Source organism: Lissotriton vulgaris, chromosome 3_1 (genome assembly GCF_964263255.1).
Source record: "Lissotriton vulgaris chromosome 3_1, aLisVul1.2, whole genome shotgun sequence".
NCBI classification, from domain to species: Eukaryota; Metazoa; Chordata; class Amphibia; order Caudata; family Salamandridae; genus Lissotriton; species Lissotriton vulgaris.
Genome location: NC_141689.1, coordinates 716119269 through 716134587, shown reverse-complemented (window position 1 = coordinate 716134587; position 15319 = coordinate 716119269). Strand labels below are relative to the sequence as shown.

Sequence of the window (15319 nt, the reverse complement as noted above, 5' to 3'; positions counted from 1 at the left end):
ACCAGCATACCTCAACGAACGACTCAGCTTCTACACCCTCACCCGCAGCCTCCGCTCAGTCAGCCTCGCCCTTGCCACGAACCCACGCATCCGGAAAACGAAACCGGTGGCAGATCCTTCACCCACCTCACCGCCAAAACCTGGAACACCCTCCCAACCAACCTCCGACAAACCCAAGACCTGCTGACCTTCAGAAGACTTCTCAAGACCTGGCTCTTCGATCAGTAGCGGCATTCCCCCCCCCTCCCCAGCGCCTTGAGACCCTCACGGGTATGTAGTGCGCTTTACAAATTCCTTGATTGATTGATTTCCTCAATATCTTTCAGAACTCTGAGCAGGATTGGATTGGGTTTATATAAAGCGAGAGGCAGGGCGGGAAGGCATACAGTAGTGATGTGTTCCATTCCAGCTAGAATGCATCTCCAAACGAGTGCTCATGCGGAAATTCCAATGCACAAAATGTTCAACTCTGCATGTTCTCGACGGTGGCAAAAAGATCTAGCCACGGTTCTCACCACATTTGGAAGACACCCAGTGTTACCGTATGAAGTAGATCAAACCTACGCCACCTGCTCAGTTCATCCTCTCTGGCATTCAGGGACTCTGTCAGATGGTTTAAAATAAGAAAAACGTCCTGGTGTTCCATTCACCTTCAGAGAGGCAGATACTCCTGACACAGGACCCAAGACTCCAGTCCACCCTTCTTGTTGCATTGCCATTTGGTGGTGGTGTTGACTGTGAGAACCTGAAACATCCTCCCTTTGATGAATGGCAGGGAGGCTTCGGAACCAGACAAATGGCGGCCCACAACTCTAGATGATTGTATTGGAGGAGACCTGAGATGTAGACCACAGCCACCTGCTCTCCACCTTCCCCAGAAGACCACCTCAGTCCAGCACGGATGAATCCGTTAACACCGTCAGCTCTAGGTAGGCAAGGGAGAGAAGGATGTTGCTCGTCCAAATGTGTTCGCGCAGTCACTACTGCATATCTCGAGTTGTCTTCTCGGAGATCAGCATGATACGAGTCAGACTACTGTGATACTTGGCCCTTTAGAACTTCAAATTCCATTGCATAGCCTGCATGTGCTACCTGGCATAGCAGACCAGGAGAATGCAGGAGGCTAAATGACCAATAAGCCTTAAACACGCTCTAACCGTGAACCAAGATCAATCCTAAAATACCAGGCTCAAATGCCTGGACTCTTTACAACAAAAGGAAAGTCCTAATCCACACTGCTTCCAAGATTGCCCAAATGAATGGAAGCCTCTGAAAAGGAGTGAGACTTTGGCTCGTTGATAGTGAATCCAAATTACATCATGACGTTGAATGTAGTTCGAAGGTAGTCCACGAGTGAATGTGGAGAGCCTGCCTTCAACAGTTAGTCATCATGGTAGGGGAAGTACCAAACTCTGAAGATGGACAGTAACTACCCCCATCACTTTTCTGAACAGCAGAGGGGGGCGATGAGGCCATAAGCAAGCATAGCAAACTGAAAATGCCCCATGGCCTACTTTCAACTGCAGATGTCAGCAGTACTGCTGAATGGGTATATGAAAATATGCGTCCTGTAGGTCCCAAGACATCAAGTCACTTGGGTCCACAGTAGCAAGAATCTGGGTCAGCATGAGCCTTTTCAACTTGTCCTTTCACAGGAAGGCAGTTAGAGGCCAGCGGTCTAAAATAATTCTGAGGCCTCAGTTCTAGCTCCAAATAAGGAAATAGCAAGAGTGACTACCCGAACATATTTCCAAGTCCGAAATCCTCTCAATGGCAACCTCTGGAGAGTACCAACCTCACTTCCAGTAACAAAACTGACAGATGCTCACCTGAATTTTGGTCTGGTGTGGGAGGAATAGTTGGTGGGGCCAAAAGAAAAGGTTAGGCATAGTCATTTAAAACAATCTGTAAGAACCATGTTGGATGGCCAACCTGGGAGGAAATGTCAAACCTGTTTGACAGGTTTGGCTGTTGTAGCAGGGGAAGAGAAGATGGAAGACTGCTAGACTTACTGGCTTGCACACTGCTTGCCATCAAAAGGAGTGGTAGGGAAGACTATCTCTGCCTGTACACCAGCCCCCTCAAAATACTTCTAATTTTTCTGAACTGATATAGAAACTGTTAGGCAAAGGTTAAAAGCCTCAAAGAGCATGCCATAGCTTTACCGTCCTCAAACACCTGCAAAGTAGAGTCCGCCTTCTCACAGAAAAGGTATGGCCCATCAAAGGGCATATCCAGGAGGGACGTCTGTATATCACCAGAGAAAGAATCCAATTTAACACATGCACATGTTTCAAAGAGTGCAACACTAGTACAGAATGTCTTCCCAAGGCAATCTGTAGCATCCAAACCCACGTGGATAACATATTTGGTAGCATCCTGTCAATGATGAATCATCAGGACCCAGCAAACAGCATTTACAGATTGCGATGCCAGACTAGGGGAAGAAACCAAACTCTTGCCAAAAGTCTAAATCCTCTTGGATTCTCTATCCAGAATGGTTGAAAAGGAGTTAGGATTTACCTTATTGGTCAAAGCCTCTATGATAAGGCCCTCTGTGGAGGGGTGCTTTGTGGGAAAATAGAGGTCACCAGGCACAGGTCTGAGACGTCTGGCTACCTGCCTATTCACTGGTGGGCAAGAGCAAGGCTTCCAGGCAGTGGCCCTCAAAGTATCAGTGAGGGTATAGTTTAAAGAAAGCAAGGACTCAATTAGCTGTCCGGGGCTGTCAAATATCTGTTAGAATATTTTCTTTTGGTCTCAAATGATGGCAGCTGAAATTGTAGTGCCTCAGTAGCCCACCACACTCTTGTGTGGGTGGACCATTTGGCAAGTCAGAGTCTATCTCAGGAAAGGTGTCAAGCACATTAGCATTGTTTAAGTCAAGATTTAAGGAGAAGGGAGGAAGGAATCCTTGTCCCCATCACCATCCATATCCTGGGGTGCCCTCTGCCCTGGCAAAGGTTCAGAGTCAGAATGAAAAAGACAATGGAGTCTTTGCAGGATTGCATTATGTGGCTGAGGTACAGGGTTGGAGTCAGGATGCACAATGTCTGCTTGCACTTTAGTGACTTCAAAGCATGACATAGTTCAGCTCTTACTGAAGTTGGTTTGGGGTCCCACAAAGGTGTTGGCACTAAAAGTTTTCTTGAGTCAGTGTGAAAGGTACAGGCATGGATCTTAATGATCTGCACCGGTATCGGTAAAGGCCCAGTATCGGGTCCGGAGGGGAAAGATGGATTCTGGGATTGGACCTGCCTATGCTAACCAGACTGGAGGCCCCTATAGTTCCTTGGGGTCTGAAGGTGCATCAGAGGGATCCGGAACTATACTAAAGATTTGCAGCATAGCTCCCTTGAAGCCCTTGATCTGCTGTGGAGATGACAGCGGCACGGGAAACTCTGTTCACGTCCGGACTAGTTGAGGAATCTGTTCCGTGGCCGGAGACTTTGAAAGGGTGCGACTAGCACGAACAACTCTTTTAAATCAGTGTGGCAGGATTGGGTCGAGTCAGGATTTACTTTCTTCTGCTTGCACTTGGACTTTGACTTACTGAACGACTTCAAGTGCGAAGTACAGCAGTCATGAGAATAGCCTCAAGACCAGGACTGAGTTTATGCCCATGACTGGAATGGGAAAAAAAGGTGGTCCTAGATATAAGTTTTAAACACAACAAGTGATGTGGATATTACTACCTCACAATCAACAAAGGATCAGACTAAATCTGAAAATACAAACAAATGGAGATGTATTATTAGCTTAATTCAGCTCAAAAAATGCAAAGAATGCAGGAAACCCAACACAACAGTAATTCAACAAATGCTACTGCAGTTTATTTACAAATTCATAAAATTCAGCAAAAAGTGGAAATGAAAGAAAGGGAGTTGGTGCTCAAGTGAAGGAAAGTATAGGTATAGATTTGAAAGTGATTAAGTGCAACAGAAAGGTTATTTATACATTGCACATGTAAAGCCTACCCATTTACAATCTATATACAATATTATACAGGGGGACAAGGAAGGGTAGGTGTAGGCTTTGGAGAAATAACGGGGGGGGGATCGTCGACGTTTCGACCCTGGCGCAATATGGGGAAGTCATGACCTCTGCTACGGGTCTTCTTCAGGACGGTAGTGGGGACAGGGGACAGGAAAGCACCAATTAAAATTGGAAAGGTAACACGATTCCAGATCAGTTGGGCGGTACACCTCTGGCTGAGAATTTCTACTCAGAATAAGGGTTCAGTCAAGAGACAGTTAGTCCTCGATGGGCAGTCGAATTCAATCGTGCCTAGTCCGATATCTTTCGCGACCGTGGTTCTAACCGGTCGCGAGAGACGGGAGCTTCCTGGATACTTCGAGCTACCGAGCGAATTGTCGCCCTCGTCCCTCTATATTTTGGAGCGAATGCCCACAATTTAAGATTTACTTGAAATTAAATTCCCTTTTGCCTTCAATCACCGGTACATTGTCCATCAAGATATCGGACTAGGCACGATTGAATTCGACTGCCCATCGAGGACTAACTGTCTCTTGACTGAACCCTTATTCTGAGTAGAAATTCTCAGCCAGAGGTGTACCGCCCAACTGATCTGGAATCGTGTTACCTTTCCAATTTTAATATATGCGCCAGGGTCGAAACGTCGACGATCCCCCCCCCCCGTTATTTCTCCAAAGCCTACACCTACCCTTTCTTGTCCCCCTGTATAATATTGTATATAGATTGTAAATGGGTAGGCTTTACATGTGCAATGTATAAATAACCTTTCTGTTGCACTTAATCACTTTCAAATCTATACCTATACTTTCCTTCACTTGAGCACCAACTCCCTTTCTTTCATTTCCACTTTTTGCTGAATTTTATGAATTTGTAAATAAACTGCAGTAGCATTTGTTGAATTACTGTTGTGTTGGGTTTCCTGCATTCTTTGCATTTTTTGAGCTGAATTAAGCTAATAATACATCTCCATTTGTTTGTATTTTCAGATTTAGTCTGATCCTTTGTTGATTGTGAAGTAGTAATATCCACATCACTTGTTGTGTTTAAAACTTATATCTAGGACCACCTTTTTTACATATATACTGTTACCCAGGTCCTATTGATTATTTGGGTCTACCCCATTGTTTTCAATCATGACTGGAATGGGAGCAGCACTTACAGGAAGGCTGGAAAATCTTCTACCGTTTAGTCACATACAAGTTTGCTTCCAGATCTCAGGTGGCCTTTGGGTGCATTAGGGTGTTTTCATCAGATGACAATATCTTGGGACACTGGCGACACTGTGGCCCTTATTCTGTTTGACCTGCGTACAGCATTTAACAAGGTGTCACACTGTGTTAATGGGAGCACTGCAATCCTTGAGTATGGAGGGCCTTGCTCGCAAATGGATGGACTCGTTTCTCAATAACCGTACCTTTCGGGTCTTTTCCACCAGGCCTGCTCTAAATAACATCAGTCCCCATATGGATTGCTCAAACGCTCTATTTTGAGCCCTCTTCTCTTCAATATTTATGTTAAACCACTGGCTGAAATTGCCCGAGAGGCAGGGCGGTCCATATTTTCGTATGCTCTGCTCCTGCATGCTGCTAAGTGGCTTGCTTTATGCTGGTTCCTTACTGCCCCAGAAGTGATGGAGTGGAGTTGATGTTAATGTTTTCCCTTTCAACAGCTAAGGAATTTGAATCTTCTAGTCTTCAGTTTGGTCTGAGGAAGATTACGTCTTGGATGCAGGACAATCTACTCAAGCTAAACAGAAGTTCTGATCCTAGGAAAAAACAAGATTTTTGGGGTCCTCAGCACTGGCCCCTGGAGATGGGTCCCTTACCCCAGCCTGCTCATCATGTACGTAATCTTAGGGTGATTATTGATGTACAGTTATCAATTTAACAACAAGTAGTATAGGGGACCTCTGCTTGTTTTGCCATTCTTAAACGGTTGAAGAAGATTCTCGGGATGCTGCACCTTTCCAATACGAGGACTGTAGTGCAGGCCTTTTTGACATTGAGACTTGACTTTAGCATTGTCTCATATCTGGGCTGTAATAAGGAGACTACACAAAGATTGAAGACTGTGCAGAATGCAGCGGCCAGACTGCTTTGCCAGGCACTCAGGGCTGCTACCACCTCTGGCATTCTTCGGAACCTTTACTGGCTTAGAGTGGAGAACCGTATTAGGTTCAAAGCCTTGAGCTATATGTTCAAAATCAAAAATGGATCAGCCCCTCAGTATCTTCAATCTTTGTTCAAACCGGATTTGCCTTCACGTACCCTTCGTTCTACCACCCAGTTCAAATTTTCTGTTCCCAAAATTAGACTGAGGCGTATGCGTGGTCGCTCCTTTTCTTACTTGGGACCCTCCCTCTGGAACTCCTCCTAATTTCCTTGCGTAAAGAAATGGTTTATGTTGATTTTCGTAAACCGCTGAAAACTTATAGTTCTGCCCTTTTCCTCCCTCTTGTCCGGCTGGTGCCTGGAAACCCCTAGGGGTAGCTGTGCGTCCTATAAGTTTATTAATAATAATAACTGTCGTCAGGGCAGAGGGGCATCGTGTATATGCAACTCCACTCCATCACTTCTGGGGCAGTAAGGAACCAGCATAAAGCAAGCCACTTAGCAGCGCGCAGGAGCAGAGCTGTATTAAGATTCTGGATCCAGTTTGGCAATTGGGGATGAGGGGTCTGTAGTTAGAAGTATCAATCAGAAGCACAGATTTTGCAGTTTGTCACCACCCAGGGCTGTACTTGAAAAGAGTTTTGTATTGCAGAATAATTACGTTGGGTGGTGCGCAAAGGAAACAATTTGACCATCAGCTGCAAGTGATCGTTCATATATCGTAAAGGAATCCCACAGAATGGATGAGTTGGGCTAATGGTTTCAAAAAGATGTTAAACAAAAGAGGCGCGCAAATTGAGCCGAGCTGGACACAGTATTAAATGGATTTTACATTAGAATTCAATGGAGAAAAAAAGGTCTGAGAATGACTAGTTACAAAGGAGCTAGTCCGTTTGATGGACGGTTGGTCGCAGCCTTGGTCCCTCATCCTGGCGAAGAGAATGGAATGGCTGATGGTGTCAAAGTCCTCTGGCAGGTCTAAACAGACCGGTACACAGGCACCTTTGCTGTTGACCAGCAGTCGTAAATCATCCAGTAGAGAAGTTACAAGCAATTCTGTACTTTGCCCAGGTCTTTTGACTGCCTGAAATGGGTGGAGTAAGTTGCTGAATTCCAAAAATGGCTGTACCTGGTGAAAAGGTTTCTCAAGGATTTCTGCAATGGTCGAAGAAAGATAGGGTGGAAATTGTTGGGGTCAGAATGTTGAGAATAGATTTCCTTGAGACCAGTAGGACCATGGCAGATTTTCCTTGCTCCGGTACCACTCCTTGTGTAAGGGAAAGGGCTGAACAGAAGTCAGCCAATAGGCTAAGAATGAGGCAGGTTGTTTAAGGATTCTTGCAGGGCTAATGTTAGAGAGTGAGTCAGAAGGTTTGAAAGAGGAAATAACCTTGGTCACCTCGGAGAAAGATTTCCCTGAAAGAGAAGAACTTTGGGAAGTTTGTACAAGGGACAGATATGTTAGTCATACCCCCATACAACCCTATATCCTGCTTAATCTGTGACCTGATATTATTGACTTTAGTGATGAAAAATGCGTAAAGATATTCAGTTTTTGTGAAGACAGCACCATATTTTGTCTGGCCTCCGGGGAAGAAAGGTCCTTGACAACTCTTAACAGTTCTTTGGCAAGATTAAGAGCTTGGCTGATAAAAGAATAGTAATCCTGTTTGGACAGGTAATGTGATGTTTACATTTTACAAGTGAGGCAGTCATAACTAAGATTCCAAAGTACTTGTGGTCATCTTCTTTTAATCGTTAGAGACAAGATCACAAGAAAACCTGGGCCTTACTTTTTGGTCAGAGGTGATAGAACGAATACAGGTCTTTGGTTGCAATACAGCATCACACAGATGGATCAGATTTTGGCTGAATGTAATGAGATGAAGATTATCATGACGGAAACTGACTGAAAGGCTCGACTGAAGGAGGAGGATGGTACTGGTGACTTCAGAAAGTTAAAAGATCTCCAGCATCTCCCAACACCATAATATAGCCATTATCATGTGTTATCACAATAGCCATCTTACACCTGCATAACCACAATTTCTCAATGCTGCTCCACAATGGCATGCCAAAAAATTAAGACATGTAATGAAAGATCCTTTTACACACTCTCAAGCATAACAATTCCCTCAAACACATCACATTCCAAGCAGCTTTTTCAAATATTAAAAGTAGTGACACAGCTACCATCATAATATACACACACAATTAGACATTCACATAACTACCATCATACATTAAAACACCCGCTATTGTTCACGCTATTGTTCATGCTCCCACCTACCATTACATAAAAACCACACCACCATTACAGCACAATGCAACCAACATGCACCCACACAGCTACCACTTGACAATACTTACTTGAACAACTTAGTCACACCACCATATAATCTCAAACACATACACAAAATCAATTGTGTTGTATTTTGTTTGTCATTGCTTGTAAATTGTTTTCCACATTCACAGCGTTTGTGTTGGTTTTTCAAGAGCAGCTTGCATTCTAATTTGCTGCCGGTGAGTTATTTCTTACTCACCGGCAGTTTGATACTGGTCCCTCTTCTGAGTGGTCACTAATCTCCGCTGCTGGGCCTTTATCTTACAAATCAAGTTTCTTTTTTGCTATGCTACCTGCCCGCCTTACTTACTTTTGGTGACGGGTGTCTCGTCCTCAGCTGTGCCTGTCACCATGGACTCCTGTCTCTTGTTTATTTCACCCGGATTCACACTTCAGTGCTCTGCTGCATTTTGCCACCTGTAGTTCCACTGGAATCGCGTTGTTGTTCAGCTGCTTCAAGGATCAGCGTGTCACTGCTGTACAGTGATCTAGGCCGTCTCTGCGGCGGCCACTGCTCTGGGCAACCCCCTGATGTCACGCCTTCCACATCCTCTGACGTTTGAGTGCCGAGCTTGGCGCACTACTCTAACCCAGCCACCCGGTGCACACGTCCTCTATGTACTGCCATCTTGCTGACCGTCACATGCTCATCCCTGCGCTGAGGAGCGCGCTACTGATAGCGACCTATCAGTAAAGTAACCTGCCCATCAACATGTTTAATTTACATTGCAGCTTTCCTCCAAGCTAATACGGAGCACATTGTCATTGCCAAGCTGGCCACAGTTCACGCCCTACTAGTATACTTTTTATCAAGTTTCTGCCTCTTTCAGTCAGCAACTGTGCAGTGGATATCCCAACTGGACATTTGCGGACGTTTTATATTATGTTTTTCCCTCAGGCAGACAACCGGTATTTAAGACTCTTTGTCATTGTTTATTTTTTTTACATCATGCAGCAGTGTTGTAAACCACCTCCTTCATTGCTCCAAAACCTAGGAGATCAACCAATGAAATAGAGTTAGAGGGTAGGGGCATTTAATAAGTTCATGATAGCCACTGATGCTAATGTTTCTAGAACTGTAAGGCAGAAAAGGGTTTCTATTGAATGCTGTAGGTGCTGAGGCACAAGAGATTGTGAACCATCTGCCTGAACTTCAAGCTCCAAATGGTATTGGGGAAAATGAGTTTTAAGTAGCATTAGACAGACTTAAGTTACATTTCATGGCGGAGCTAAATGTAGTTATGGAAAGCTTTCAGTTCTATTCCAGACATCAGTTACCCAATGAGCATATTGAAGATTATGTTGTGGCACTTTGCATCGTAGCTGCAGCCTGTGAGTCTGATACCATAACTGATCAATATATTTGTGATCAAGTGATCATGCACTGCCATAATAAAATGATTCAAGAACAATTACTCAGGTGTAAAAACCCTACACTCACAGATATGGTTGAGGTGGCCAAGTGTATTCAGAGATCCATAAGATTGTGTAAAGTCCTTAATGATGAAAGAGAGAGCCATCTCGAGGTAGCGCTTGTATGTAACAGCAACAGAAATAACAGAGGGAGTGTTGGCAAGCCAAAGGTTAACAAATCCAAATGTGCAATATGGTTTGGGTTTTCGTTTTAATAAATCCTCTGGTCCTGCTGTTTCAAGAGGATGCTTTATATTTGGAAATATAGGACACTTTTCTGATGTCTGCATATCGAAAGGCAACGTCAATACTATCATGAAGATTATAGTAGCCCTAATTCTAGACACCCAGGAAAAAAGAAAACATGGGTTCGGCATTAGAGTGTGATGAAAAAATCTTCACAACAACAGTTGTTACCAATCTGTGTAAACCACCCAACTGAAAACTGTAATTGATGCAGTCAAATAGTGATGATGGTGGATTCTGGGTCACCTTTTTCGTTAGTTTCAGGGGTATTTGTCAAGAAACAATGGAAAAACAGAAGTTAAGAAGATGACCATATAAGAGCTTAGGGTTATTGAAAGTCTATCATCCACATTCTAGTTTACTTTGTAGATTCCACTTCATTTCTGTACTGCACCATTTTGGAAAAAATATATGCAGTCAAGAATGGTCAACATGTGTTAAGCTGGAGGCACCCAGGAAATCTAGGACTTATTCTGGATCTGTCATCTGATATTCCAGTTTTGTTGTACAGCTATCTATCATGGTATAAATTGCGTCATTTCTCAATACATCAATGTGTTTAGAAAAGAGTTAGGGATGGTTAAGGTATTTTCTCATGAGATTAAACTTAAATCTGGTGCGTCTCCTGTTAGATATAAACTTCGAGATGTACCTCTTCGTGTCAGGAAAGATCCCAGCTCTGTTATTACAACTGCAAATGGATGGTGTCATTGAACCAGTCGATTCTTCTGACTGGGTTTCTCCCATTGTATTAGTGAAGGGAATATGTGGCTCCTTCAGGTTACTTGCTAATTTGAGGTCTCTCAACATACAAATTATGGTGAATTATCATCCCCTTCCTAAAATTCAAGAACGTTTGACACAATTGGAGGGAGCAAAATTCTTTACCTCGTTAGACCTCATATCTGCATCTCACCAGATAGAATTGGAAGGAAGCAGACATTTAACTACATTTATCACTCCTGATGGAGCTTTTAGATATGTACGCATAGCATTCGGTTTAGCGTTAGTTGCATCTGTCTTCCAGGAACACGTGTTTACACCTTTTAAAAGGTACGGACTGTGTTAATGTGATTCAAGGCAACATTTTGGTTTATGCTGACACTATTAATTTGCATAATTTACGATCATCAAACGTATTACGAAGTCTGCGAGAGAGGAGTAGGACCTTGCATAAGGAGAAGAGTATGTTTCTCACTCAGGAAGTTGAATATCTTGGTTATGCCATCTCTGGAAATGGCATTTCTCCCACACCAAGTCTAATTAAAGCTACTGAGATGTTAAGTAAACCTACTTACACGGATCAGTTAAGATCTTATTTGGGGTTATGTGAATTTTACTCTAGGTTAATGTACAACCTTTCTCACATAGCCTTGCCCTTGAGAGATCTGCTTAGGAAGGGGAGTACATTTCATGTGGTCCAAAGAACATCAAGAAGCATTTCATAAACTCAAATGTTCTATTGTCATTGCCCTGCTACTGTTTCCTTTTAATAACAAATTAAGATGTTTACTGTATACTGAAGCCAGTGCCTAAGGCCTCGGGGCTATGCTGAATGAAAATTGCCAAGGTACGGAAAGCCCTGTGGCATTTGCTTAAAGACCGCTCCCCTTCTCTGAAGTTAGATATTCTACCACTGAAAGGGATTTTTTGGCCAGTGTATGGGTGGTTGAACATTTCAAAACTTATTTGTGGGGAAAGGAGTTCACCATTAAGACTTGCATAAATACCTTGCTACCAGAATACAGCCCCCGAGGCGTAAACTATGAAAAGTGACCCGAGAAGGGACCTCCCATATTTACTGCTCCCGAACAAACGACACTCCAAACATACTAGATCAGCTTAGGAGACGATGGGAGGGATGGATCAGGCCTCTTCAGGAGAAAGACTGGAGAGATGCACAAATGGCACCCAAAACAGTCGCTACCTCAGCCAGACTTCGCCTGATCCAATTGTAGTACCTGCATGCTGCCTACCTAACACCGAAACGCCTTCATAGCGCAGGTCTGAGACTAAATGCATCATGCACACGTTATGAACAGGACCAAGCAGATTTCTACCATATGGTTTGGTCATGTCCTGCCATAACGCAATACTGGGACTCCATCGAAAGGGAACTCTCAGAAGTTCTGGGCTAGGAGGTCCCACATAATCCATTAAATGGGCTACTGGGAATCACAGATGGTCTCGATGGCTCCAGATCTGATAAGTCGTACCTAAACACAGCTCTGCTAGTGGCCAAGAGGGATATTGCAGCTAACTGGTCAAACCCCATCCCATCCACTATAAAATGGCGCGGGTGGATTGGTGCATCACACAAGACAAGTCTTTGTATGAGGCCAGAGGGTGCCCAGCAACACACCGAAAAAAGTGGGGCAAATGGCTGGGGCAGATAGAGTAGCAGCACCACACCGTGGGAAATGTGAGTAGTGTGCAAGGTTTAGTAAGACTATGTATTGTTGATGTCTTTACTTCACATGTAACAAGAGAATTTTTTTACAACTGCTGTAACATGCTGCCTTGGATTACTGCTGGTTTATTTTCTCTTCCTTGTTTAAAATCAATAAAATTAATTATAAAAAAACAGACTGATCTTAAAGCCCTGTTAGCATTAATATTAGTAATGGTACTGGCAAGGCCTCTACCACTTTAATCAGAATCTGGTCTAAAATGTAAGAATATAATGTTTGTGCTGATTACATGCCAAAGTCTTGTAACGTGATTGCTGACTGTTTATCAAGATTACCTAATATGGCTGCAGAATGCTATTCTGAAATTGTTAAAGTGTTTGTGGTTTCACCTGTAGTGGACATTTTGACTTTGTTTGGTGCTGAGTTATCTAAAGATGTCCGGATGGAAAGTCTCAAAGTAGATGAAGAAATGAAAAAAAGTAATTGACTTCAACAAAGAGGGATGACCTCAGAAAAATCCAGCCAAACAAAATTTGCGGAAAGTTAGAGATTCCATCTCTGTCACAGGTGATATGGTTTGGAAGTAGGAGTGTGTTATTCCTCAAAAGGATATTTGTTACACTATCATTAAATTAGCCCTTACAGGAAATTTGGATGAGGCTATCACATACAAATACATTAGAGAAATATTTTGGTGATCTTATATGGATTCACAAATATCTTAGTTTCTTAAGCAATGTTCAATTTGTATTAACTCTGACAAATCTTTAATTACCAATAAGGTTGATTCTATTCGTTCAGATCAGGTCATGGGAAAAGTTGGCTTTTGGATATATTGGGCTTTATGATCGTTTCTGACGGTGCAAGGTGTATGCTTTTGTACTTATTGATGGTACAAAGTCCAGATTGAATGTGTGAGATTGTGTCAAAATTAAGCTACCTTGACTAGTTGCTGGCTGCACTATTTGAGCTACCCCTTGTCGGGGGATTGCTGCGGGACTGCCGACATTACCAGCACTGAAGACGTTTTGCTTTACTACCCTGCCTCATCTTCCTTTTCAGCCTTCCCACTGTGTGGGAACTTTCATGCGCCCACTGTGATTTCTTTTGTTGCTTGTTAATTTTTTCTCTGTATGCAAAATAAAAATTTTACAAAAAAAAAAAATTAAGCTACCTTATCATGTAAAAAAAAAAAAAAAAGTCAGAACAAAACACGACGCCTTTGTGGCTTATTACACCTCCCTGTACGCGGGGGCTCCCACATCGCAGGAGGCGCGAGCAGCTGTCCTCGACACCTACGAGGGGACTCCGTTGCCGCCGGCATGTGCAGCGGAGCTGGAGGAGCCCATACTGGACAAGGAGGTGTCGGCGGCCATTAAAGAACTCCCAACCGGGAAAACCCCAGGGCCGGATGGCCTCCCGCTGATCTTCTACCAAGTGTTTCAAGCCCAGCTCCGTCCTTATCTGCTTAGGCTCTATCACTCCTTCTCTGACACGTCTGGTCCGTCCTCCGACATGGGAATGGCGGAGATTGCGTTGATCCCGAAACCTGGGAAAGACCCTGCGCTTTGTGCTTCCTACAGGCCTATCGCCCTATTAAATACTGATCTGAAGATCTATACCAAGATACTGGCCAAGCGATTGGACCCTTACATGCCGGGGCTTGTGGACCCGGACCAGGTGGGTTTCATCAGGGACCGACAAGGGGCTGACAATGTACGCCGACTGGCGCACCTGATAGGCAAGGCACGGCACTGGGACATTCCGGCTTGCCTTCTCTCGCTTGACGCGGAGAAGGCCTTTGACCGGGTGGATTGGACCTTCTTGAGGGAAGTGCTTCAGAAGCTTGGTCTAGGTCCTAGAATGATACCTAGCATTATGGCCCCGTACCTTGGGTCGCAGGCAAGGGTCAGAGTAAACGGCCAACTAACACCGCCGCTGCAGATACATAGAGGTACGAGGCAGGGATGCCCGCTCTCGCCGCTCTGGTTTGCCCTTGCGGTGGAACCACTAGCGGCAATGATACGGCGCGACCACAGAATACATGGCATAGCCCATGGGGGGAGGGACAACAAAGTGGCGCTATTTGCTGACGACTTGATCCTCACTCACACACCCCAGTGAATCCCTGCCGGCGCTCCACGCGGTTCTGTGTCTGTATGAGCAGGCATCGGGCCTCAAAATAAATCACACCAAGTCCTGGGAACTCAACCTCACTATACCCGCGGATGAGCTCCCGCCGCTGAAGGAGGCGGTGCCTTACCAGTGGGCGGAAAGCCAAATCAAATACCTGGGCCTCACACTAACCCCCATCTGGACTCCTGGTCTTCGGTCAACTGGACGGAGTGTCGCAAAGCGGTGCTGGAGGACCTCCGGAGGTGGAGGCCTCTGATGATCTCCTGGCTGGGGCACCTGAACGCGGTCAAATTGTCGATCCTTCCAAAACATTTGTACGTTTTTCAGTGTCTGCCCACCCCGATTCCACTTCACTGCATCCGGAGCCTCCAGCGAGAGATCACCTCCTTCATCTGGGGCGGGAAACGCCCCCGGTTCTCGCAGAAAATTCTTATGGAGCCGAGGGACAGGGGCGGCCTGGCATGTCCCAACTTGGTTCATTACTATTGGGCAGCGCACTTGCGCTTTGTAGTGGAGTGGGGTGCACGTGCAAGTGACAAACACTGGTTCCACAGGGACCGGGCGGTCACGGGACGCACTATATGGGATCTACCGTGGCTTCCGCGGGCAGCGCGCTCCAGGAGTGCCTACATAGCAGTCCCTACAAAAACGGTCCTGGACAT

The 15319-nt window shown here is 44.7% G+C and overlaps 1 protein-coding gene across 10 annotated transcripts in view; it reads right to left on the bottom strand.

The window, feature by feature from the left end:
- The window catches only part of APC (APC regulator of Wnt signaling pathway), an 831398-nt gene that overhangs the window by 497505 nt on the left and 318574 nt on the right, over positions 1 to 15319 (bottom strand). The gene's annotated exons all lie outside the window — the stretch shown is intronic.